Source organism: Triticum aestivum, chromosome 7A (genome assembly GCF_018294505.1).
Source record: "Triticum aestivum cultivar Chinese Spring chromosome 7A, IWGSC CS RefSeq v2.1, whole genome shotgun sequence".
Taxonomy (NCBI): Eukaryota; Viridiplantae; Streptophyta; class Magnoliopsida; order Poales; family Poaceae; genus Triticum; species Triticum aestivum.
The window spans coordinates 102506359-102517023 of NC_057812.1; positions in this window are offsets into that span (position 1 = coordinate 102506359).

Here is a 10665-nt window from a genome sequence, read left to right on the forward strand (position 1 = left end):
AATTTTTTTCAAAGTATATGGCTATCTATGCAGACATTCATGAACAACATTTTCTAAAATCTATGACTATAAAAAATGGACTTTTTTAGTACTTGAATATATTTTTGTTACTGAACCATGTTACAAAATATGAGATAATGATTTGTTTATACATACAACCATTTAAATTGAGTCATGTAAACATTGCAATATTTTTCCTATTATTTTATTCCTTTATTTGGCAACTTTTAAAGAATGTTGAATAAACGTGTGTTACTTGAAATACATTTAACTTTTTTAAATGATTTAGTGGGTCGTGCCACTAGGCCGACTCATATAGAGACCTCTTCACGTGTTATAGCGAGGCGGGGAATAAGAGGGAGATTCTATTTGCAGAGGTGGTGCTACTTGTAATTTGTAATGTCAAGCAACATCCTAAAAAAATGAATTAGTTGCACCAATATCCCTTTGTTTTATTGCAGTATATACCCTTGACACCACTAAGTTCTGACTCTAGCACCGCTACTAGCTGTTTGATGATCATAGTGGTGGCTACACTCGCTTCGCATGAAGGGGCCTCCTAATGGGTCGCCTACCATTCGACTCATTAATAGATACAATGTTTTTTTTGTTAAATCTCTATCTAATAATTTTCTAAACCAGTTTTAATATTATAGGTTGAAAAATGATAAAATTTTACAAAAATACGTTTTTAGTGAAAAAAAAGTTTGTGCATTTGAAAAAAAATCCCAATACAAAATATTCGGTAATGGGCTAACCATGTACGTCCTCGTTGTCGGTTCTGGGAAGCTCCCCGCAGGATCATTTCGTGTTGCCTACAGCAAGTGAATAGACTACAAGCAAATGAAAGAGATCCGTTTCCCAATACTCCACACTATCAAGTCTAGTAGAGTATAGCAACCGAAGATAACAACTTTCATACGTAGAAGTAAGAGCAGGGGTGGATCCAACCCAGCCCAGCGCCCCGGGCCTCACGCCACGGGCCTGGGGTGTAGATCCGCCACTGAGTAAGAGTATAGTTAGAGAGCATGCAAACACGGGATGTCTCGATAGAGATTTTGTTCGTGCTTTGGATAGTTGGTGCTATCCTATTCCACGCTGATAAAGGCTTCAAATCACAAAGGTTCTCGGATCACGGAGATCCGAAACACGAGTTGCATGAAAGAATGAGCTCATAAAGGACTATAACCAAGGATCCACGAAGGAGAAACCAACCTATGCTATCATGGCACGACAAAGGTCTAGTCTCATTCAAGGTAGATCTTCACGAAGTAGACGAGCTTCAAGCCCATACAAACTTTTAGCTTTCTTCACAACCTAAAGACCTAGTCGATCTAGGAGACACACAGGCCCTCCAAATGTATCAAGATTGAAATTGCTTTGTGATGAATCCCGTGCTGTTTTGCTTCATAAGATAATCTCATGCCTCAAACTCAACATATGGCTTTTGTATTGGAGATCAAGGAGGGGATCAAAGACCAAAGGTTTGGCTTGATCCTTGGAGTAAAAAGCTCTTTGAACTAAACATAAGAAAGTGGTGTTTTCTCTAAACAAATTTGAGGGGAGTGGAGTTTGCTTCGAGTGAACTATTATTAAAGGGGAGTTGGTAACATCGCCTTCACCTCCTCCCCCGATTATTTATCTCCTCGCGCTTCTCCCTTCACTTTGGTTTTCTAGTAATCTCAACAGACGACGCACAAAATCAAACCAACATAAATAATGTAACTTGAAATAATCAAAACAAAATCGATACTTCCCAAAACCGCATTATGCATTAACTCAATCAAATCAAATAAAATCAACTTCTACCAAAATCTCAACTCAATCAAAACTTTCTTTAACTTCCCTTACCCGTATCCAAATCAAATCAAATCCTACCAAAAGCGCAACTAAATAAAAACTTTCCTTCTTTTCGTACGCGAATCTTATCAAATATTACAAAATCTAGAATATGATGGGTCTAATGTATACCTTGGACACGATGGATATTGAACCACTAGAATATTTATGCCCCCGTGGCAACGCACTCGAAAAATAGCTAGTAAATATAATGTATCGAAAATTTGACCTTTTCACACTTTTAACAATTCTCGGCAACTCTGAGGTGATCTACTCGGAGTCACCAAAAGAATGTCAAACGTGGCATCATTCGTCTCGGAAGGTCTGTTCTAAATCGGTATGAAGGCTCTGACTGGACTACCACACATGTGCACGCGCTACGGAACATCTTCAGAAAATTTTAAAAATTAATTAGTACTCCCTCTGTTTCTTTATATAAGGTGTATTTTATTTAAAGTCAAATGAGTGCATGTTTATCGAGTTTTTAGAAAAATATATCAATATCGACAATATGAAATTTATGTCATTTGGTCCATCATGAAAAGTAGTTTCATCTTTTATATATTAGGTACTGTAGATGCTGTTATTTAATTCTGTAATCTTGGTCAAATATTCAAATGGTTGAGTTGCATGGAAACAACACACCTTATATTCTAGAATGGTGGGAGTATTTATTAAGCTCATGAATGTTTTGGAGATTTTTCAAACTTGTGAACATTTCTAAAAATTTGTGAAGACTTTTTGAATAAATCCACCTTTTTAATCTATAAAAAACTGAATATTTTTTTCAGCCAGAGGGCTCCTTTGTTTTTTGCTCAAATAAGGAATGTCACAATACGAGCCCAGTATTTTTCTAGCTATCGAAGGAGCGGATTTCCTAGTCTAAGAGTAGGTAGCTAGTTAGCAACCAAACACACACCCCTCCATAGGCACACCCACGCTATTGCGCTAGCCCACCATGACATAATTTTATGTGTTTTCTATGTTGGTTTTGGGTTTTATTGTTTATTGTTTTTCATTTTCTTAATTTTTTTCTCATCTTAGCTTGTGTTTTTTTCTAAAATTTATGAAAGTTACTAAAACTTATGATTCATTTCCAATTTGTGAATCATTTTAATTCGCGAACATGTGTCTATTTTACAATTTTGGGAAACAAGTTGGAAAAAAAGTCCTGAGCATACATTAAATTAACGAGCATTGTAACGATTCTCGAATGTTTCTTAAAACTTTATGTATTACTTTAAAATTTTGGAACATTTTCTAGAATTCCAGTCAATTTTGAAAAAAAGGTTCAAAACTACCGGCTCTGCCTCCTGCTCCTCTAGCAGTAGCACACTTTAAAACTAAATTGTAGAAAGAATACCATAGATGGCCCGGGCCACTGCGCACCTCCCAGTCAATTTTCTCGAATGTTTGCTTGCCAAGATTGGCCCTGCGTGGAGCTGGATCTCTCACCAAGGAGCTCGTGCGTGTAGCGAGGAGCGCTAAGAGCATATCTAGCAGATTCTGTAAAAAGCCGCGACCCGCAAAATAACCGTCAAAATACGGATCGACGCGGAAAATCCTGTCTGAACGGACCCTGCAAACGCGCCTGACCCGTAAAAGTTTTTGCAGGGCGCGACATAATTCCCGTCCCAACTTGCGAAAACGCGGGTGCCCCCCTCTCCTGGCCCGTCGGCACCCTGTATATAGCGGGAGCGGTTGGTGGGGAGAACATTTCAGCCCGTGCTTTTCCCCAACTACCACCATCCCTCTCCCCCTCACCTCGCCGCCGGGCCGCCGCCCACGATTCCGGCGAAAGTAGCCGGCGGGATCACGCCGCAAGGCCGCCACACGTTTGAGGTTTGCCCTCCGCCACTCCCTCCTGCGTCGACGGGCCGGAAAGTTGCAGATCGGCGGTCGTTCAGCGCAGGCGGCCGGATTTGCCTTTTCCGGCCACCGATGACTGCGTCAAGCGATGGAATGGTCGGGGAGCACCCCGCGCAGCCCCGACAAATCCCCATAGTTGCATGTAGGTATGGATTGGTCATGTAGCCGCCGTCGATGGTTTGCTGGCAGGGATTCGGCTGGCCGTCCGTCGGGCTCGGGGCTCGTGCAGTGCCTTTGCGCCTTGCCGATGCCGCTCATACAGTGCGACGACTGCACGCGGACAGTTGATACGTCTCCGTTGTATCTATAATTTTTGATTGTTCCATGCCAATATTCTACAATTTTCATATACTTTTGGCAACTTTTTATACTATTTTTGAGACTAACATATTGATCCAGTGCCCAGTGCCAGTTCCTGTTTGTTGGATATTTTTTGTTTCGCAGAATATCCATATCAAACGGAGTCCAAACGGGATAAAAACTAACGGAGATTTTTTTGAAATATATATAATTTTTGGGAAGAAAAATCGACGCGGGACGATGCCCGAGGGGGCCACGAGGCAGGGGAGCGCGCCCCAGGGGGGCAGGCGCGCCCCTGACCCTCGTGGCCACCCCGTAAGGCGGTTGATGCCCTTCTTTCGCCGCAAGAAAGCTAATATCTGGATAGAGATCGTGTTAAAATTTCAGCCCAATCAAAATTACGGATCTCCGGGAATATAAGAAACTGTGAAAGGGCAGAATCTGATAACGCAGAAACAGGGAGAGACAGAGAGACAGATCCAATCTCGGAAGGGCTCTCGCCCCTCCCGTGCCATGGAGGCTAAGGACCAGAGGGAAAACCCTTCTCCCATCTAGGGAGGAGGTCAAGGAAGAAGAAGACAAAGGGGCCCCCTCTCCCCTTTGATGACCCACAAGTATAGGGGATCTATCGTAGTCCTTTTGATAAGTAAGAGTGTCGAACCCAACAAGGAGCAGAAGGAAATGATAAGCGGTTTTCAGCAAGGTATTCTCTGCACGTACTAAAATAAGTGGTAACAGATAGTTTTGTGATAAGATAATTTGTAACGAGCAACAAGTAACACAAGTAAATAAAGTGCAGCAAGGTGGCCCAATCCTTTTTGTAGCAAAGGACAATCCTGGACAAACTCTTATATAAGGAAAAGCGCTCCCGAGGACACATGCGAATATCGTCGCTAGTTTTCATCACGTTCATATGATTCGCGTTCGGTACTTTGATAATTTGACATGTGGGTGGACCGGTGCTTGGGTGCTGTTCTTACTTGAACAAGCATCCCACTTATGATTAACCTCTATTGCAAGCATCCGCAACTACAACAAAAGTATTAAGGTAAACCTAACCATAGCATGAAACATCTGGATCCAAATCAGCCCTTACGGAGCAACGCATAAACTAGGGTTTAAGCTTTTGTCACTCTAGCAACCCATCATCTACTTATTACTTCCCAATGCCTTCCTCTAGGCCCAAATAATGGTGAAGTGTTATGTAGTCGACGTTCACATAACACCACTAGAGGCTAGACAACATACATCTCATCAATATATCGAACGAATACCAAATTCACATGACTACTAATAGCAAGACTTCTCCCTTGTCCTCAGGAACAAACGTAACTACTCACAAAGCATATTCATGTTCATAATCAGAGGGGTAATAATATGCATAAAGGATCTGAACATATGATCTTCCACCAATTCAACCAACTAGCATCAACTACAAGGAGTAATTAACACTACTAGCAACCTACTAGCACCAATCCCGGACTTGGAGGCAAGAATTGGATACAAGAGATGAACTAGGGTTTTGAGATGAGATGGTGCTGATGAAGATGTTGATGGAGATTGCCCTCTCCCGATGAGAGGAGCGTTGGTGATGACAATGTCGATGATTTCCCCCTTCGGGAGGGAAGTTTCCCCAGCAGAATAGCTTTGCCAGAGGTCTAGATTGGATCCGCCAAGGTTTCGCCTCGTGGCGGCGGAGTTTTGTCCCGAAAGGTTGCTTCTGGTTTTTTTTCTCGACGAAAGACTTCATATAGTAGAAGATGGTCATCGGAGAGCCACCAGGGGGCCCACGAGGTAGGGGGCGCGCCCTAGGGGGGCCCGCACCCTCGTGGAAAGGGTGTGGGCCCCCTGGTCTTCATCTTTGGCGAGGATTTTTCATTATTTATTATAAGGTATTCCGTGGAGTTTCAGGACTTTTGGAGTTGTGCAGAATAGGTCTCTAATATTTGCTCCTTTTCCAGCCCAGAATTCCAGCTGCCGGCATTCTCCCTCCTTATGTAAACCTTGTAAAATAAGAGAGAATAACCATAAGTATTATGACATAATGTGAAATAACAGCCTATAATGCAATAAATATCAATATAAAAGCATGATGCAAAATGGACGTATCAACTCCCCCAAGCCTAGACCTCGCTTGTCCTCAAGCGAAAGCCGATAACAATAAATATGTCCCCATGTTTAGAGGTAGAGGCGTCGATAAAAATAAAATACGGACATGAGGGCATCATGATTATTCTCATAACAGCAACATACATAGATATTGTCATATGATTACTTATGTTCAGTGATGATCTATTCACAATGCAAAAGTATGAATCAGAAACCTTATTGAGAACCAACAAACTATAATCTCAGTCATTGAAGCAATTGCAATTTATCATAACATCAGAAAGAGTCTATGTCAGAGCTAAAAAGCAAGTCCACATACTCAACTATCATCTAGTCCTTCATAATTGCTAACACTCGCGCAATACTTGTGGTTACAGAGTTTTAATCGGACACAAAGAAAGATAGGGGCTTATAGTTTCGCCCCACAACCTTTTACCTCGAGGGTAATGTCAACAATAATAACTCATGCCCCCCTACATCCAATTATATATATATATATATATATATATATATATATATATATATATATATCAGGTTCTTTCCAACATGCTGGGCTTGCCAAAGGATAAAATGAAAAAGGGAGAGGTGAAGATCACCATGACACTTGCATAAGGTAGAAGATAATAATAAAATATAGGCCCTTCATAGAGGGAAGCAGAGGTTGCCATGCGCTTTTATGGTTGGATGCACAAAATCTTAATGTGAAAGAACGTCACTTTATATTGCCCCTTGTGATATGAACCTTTATTATGCAGTCCGTCGCTTTTATTACTTCCACATCACAAGATCGTATAAAGCTTATTTCTTCCACACTAATCATACATATTTAGAGCAATTTTTATTGCTTTGCACCGATGACAACTTACTTGAAGGATCTTACTCAATCCATAGGTAGATATGGTGGACTCTCATGGCAAAACTGGTTTAAGGGTATTTGGAAGCACAAGTAGTATCTCTACTTGGTGATGAGAATTTGGCTAGCATGAGGGGAAAAGGCAAGCTCAACATGTTGGATGATCCATGACAACATACTTTATCTTAGATATAAGAAAACATAACCCATTACATTGTCTTCCTTGTCCAACATCAACTCTTTAGCATGTCATATTTTGATGAGTGCTCCCAATCATAAAAGATGTCAATAATAGTATATTTATATGTAAAACCTCTCTTCCCTTATTACTTCCTATTAATTGCAACGATGACCAAAGCTATGTCTGCCAACTCCCAACAACTTTTAATCATCACACTCTTTCTATGTGAAGTCATTACTATCAATAAGATCAATATGAACTTTTGTTTCTTCTTATTCTTTTTCTTTTTTCTTTTATTCACCCAAGATCATAGCAAGAAAATCAAGCCCTTGACTCAACACTAATCTTTATTATATAGCTCACGGACTCGATTACATAGAGAGATCATAAAGCAAAACTTAAAACTAGATCATGCCATAAACCTTATTCTACTAGATCAAAATACTACTAATAGGATCGAACTAAGGAAAACGGTAAAGATAGGAGTTGTGATTGTGATACGATACCGGAGCACCTCCCCCAAGCTTGGCAGTTGCCAAGGGGAGTGCCCATACCCATGTGATTATATCTCCTTGGTTGGTGAAGAAGGTGGAGGTGTTGTTGATGATGCGGGCTTGTCATCCATCTTCCAAGGCATAGGTTCACCATCATAGAAGGATGATCGAGTCTCCGGAATCCTCAAATCTGCAGCCAAACTCATTATTTTGAATCTATATTCATACTCACAGTTTTGGTTTTGCAGGTCATAGATTTGGGCTTGGAGGTGCTCGATCTTCTCATGTAGCTTGAAGATGGCCTCCTCGGTGTTCTTGGCATCCGGCTTGTAGTTGTTAGTGAGCTCCGCGAGCATCGTGTGGCTAGCATTGATTCCATGCCCCACCATCCCCTGGCACTTGAAAACTTGTTGCTACATTGCTTCGAGCCTCGTCTCCACGCTTTCGGTTCCCTTTGGTCCCTCAGCATCACGGATGTGCAGCAACCCATCACGCATCTCAATGGTTTGAGGGTGTTGCAACACCTGCGCGAGGTAAGGGTTGATGACCTTCTTGAAGAACTTGTCCTTGTAAGCACTTGGGGACGTCATGATAATCTAGATCTGTCAGAAAAACAGCTCGAAACAAGAACAGAGAATATTTGTGTGATACGTGAGTCAAAACCTTCGGGAGAATATATAGTGAATTTTTACCGACCAAAATATGTATCGTGCAAGAAAACGGAGTCCGGAAGGCACACGAGGTGCTCACGAGGTAGGGGGCGCGCCCAGGGGGGTAGGGCGCGCCCTCCACCCTCATGGGGCCCTCGTGTCCTTCCCGGACTGCTACTTAATTTTCTATTTTTCTAAGTATTCCAAAACGGAGAAATATTGCCTTAAAAATTGTTTTGGAGTCGGTTTACTTACCGTACCACATACCTATTCCTTTTCGGAGTCTGAAACGTTCTGGAAAGTGTCCCTTATGTATTCCTCCGGGGTTACGGTTTCAATAATATTGGTTTCAATATTTATGGGATTACCTGAGATATAATGTTTAATTCTCTGACCGTTTACCACCTTCGGATTTGTGCCTTCGAAGTTGTTGATTTTTATGGCACCGGAACGATAGACCTTCTCGATAACATAGGGGCCTTCCCATTTAGAGAGAAGTTTTCCTACAAAAAATCTTAAACGAGAGTTGTATAGCAATACATAATCACCTACATTAAGGTCACGCTTTTGTATCCTTTTGTCATGCCATCTTTTAACCTTTTCTTTAAACAACTTGGCATTTTCATAAGCTTGGGTTCTCCATTCATCAAGTGAGATAATATCAAATAACCTCTTTTCACCGGCAAGTTTGAAATCATAGTTGATCTCTTTAATAGCCCAATATGCCTTATGTTCTAGTTTGAGAGGTAAGTGACATGCTTTTGCATATACCATTTTATACGGAGACATACCCATAGGATTTTTATATGCAGTTCTATAGGCCCATAATGAATCATCAAGTTTCTTGGACCAATTCTTTCTAGACCTATTGACAGTCTTTTGCAAAATTAATTTGAGTTCTCTATTACTCAATTCTACTTGACCACTAGACTGTGGGTGATACAGAGATACAATTCTATGATTGACGTCATATTTAGCAACCATTTTACGGAAAGCACCATGAATAAAATATGAACCACCATCAGTCGTTAAATATCTAGGGACTCCAAACCTCGGAAAAATAACTTCTTTAAGCATTTTAATAGAAGTGTTATGATCAACACTACTAGTTGGAATAGCTTCTACCCACTTAGTAACGTAATCAACAGCAACTAAAATATGTGTATATCCATTAGAGGCAGGAAAAGGTCCCATATAATCAAAGACCCAAACATCAAACGGTTCAATAACAAGTGAATAATTCATAGGCATTTCTTGACGTCTACTAATATTACCAATTCTTTGACATTCATCACAAGATAGGACAAACTTACGGGCATCCTTGAAGAGAGTAGGCCAATAAAAACCGGATTGCAATACCTTATGTGCAGTTCTATCTCCCGCGTGGTGTCCTCCATAAGTTTCGGAGTGGCACTTGCGTAGGATCTGTTCCTGTTCATGCTCAGGTACACAACGTCTAATAACACCATCCACTCCTTCTTTATAAAGATGTGGGTCATCCCAAAAGTAATGTCTCAAATCATAGAAGAACTTTTTCTTTTGTTGGTATGTGAAGCTAGGTGGTATGAATTTAGCAACAATGTAATTAGCATAATCAGCATACCAAGGGGTACTACAAGAAGTACTTATGACATTTAATTGTTCATCAGGAAAGCTATCATCAATAGGTAGTGGGTCATCAAGAATATTCTCTAACCTAGATAAGTTGTCTGCAACGGGGTTCTCAGCTCCTTTTCTATCAACAATATGCAAATCAAATTCTTGTAGCAAGAGAAGCCATCTAATAAGTGTGGTTTAGCATCTTTCTTATCCATAAGATATTTAATAGCAGCATGATCAGTGTGGATAGTTACTTTAGAATCAACAATATAAGGTCTGAACTTATCACAAGCAAATACAACTGCTAAAAGTTCTTTTTCAGTAGTAACATAATTTCTTTCAGCATTGTCTAGAGTCTTACTAGCATAATGGATAACATTTAATTTCTTATCAACTCTTTGCCCTAGAACAGCACCTACAACATAATCGCTAGCATCACACATAATTTCAAAGGGTAAATTCAAATCAGGTGGCTGAACAATAGGTGCAGAGACTAATGCTTTCTTAAGTATTTCAAATGCTTCTACATAATCATCATCAAAGACAAATGGTATATCTTTTTGGAATAAATTAGTCAGAGGCCGAGAAATTTTTGAGAAGTCCTTAATGAACCTCCTATAAAATCCGGCATGACCAAGGAAACTTCTTATACCTTTGATATCCTTGGGACATGGCATCTTTTCAATAGCATCAACCTTGGCTTTATCAACTTCAATACCTCTTTCAGAAACTTTATGCCCCAAGACAATACCTTCATTAACCATAAAGTGG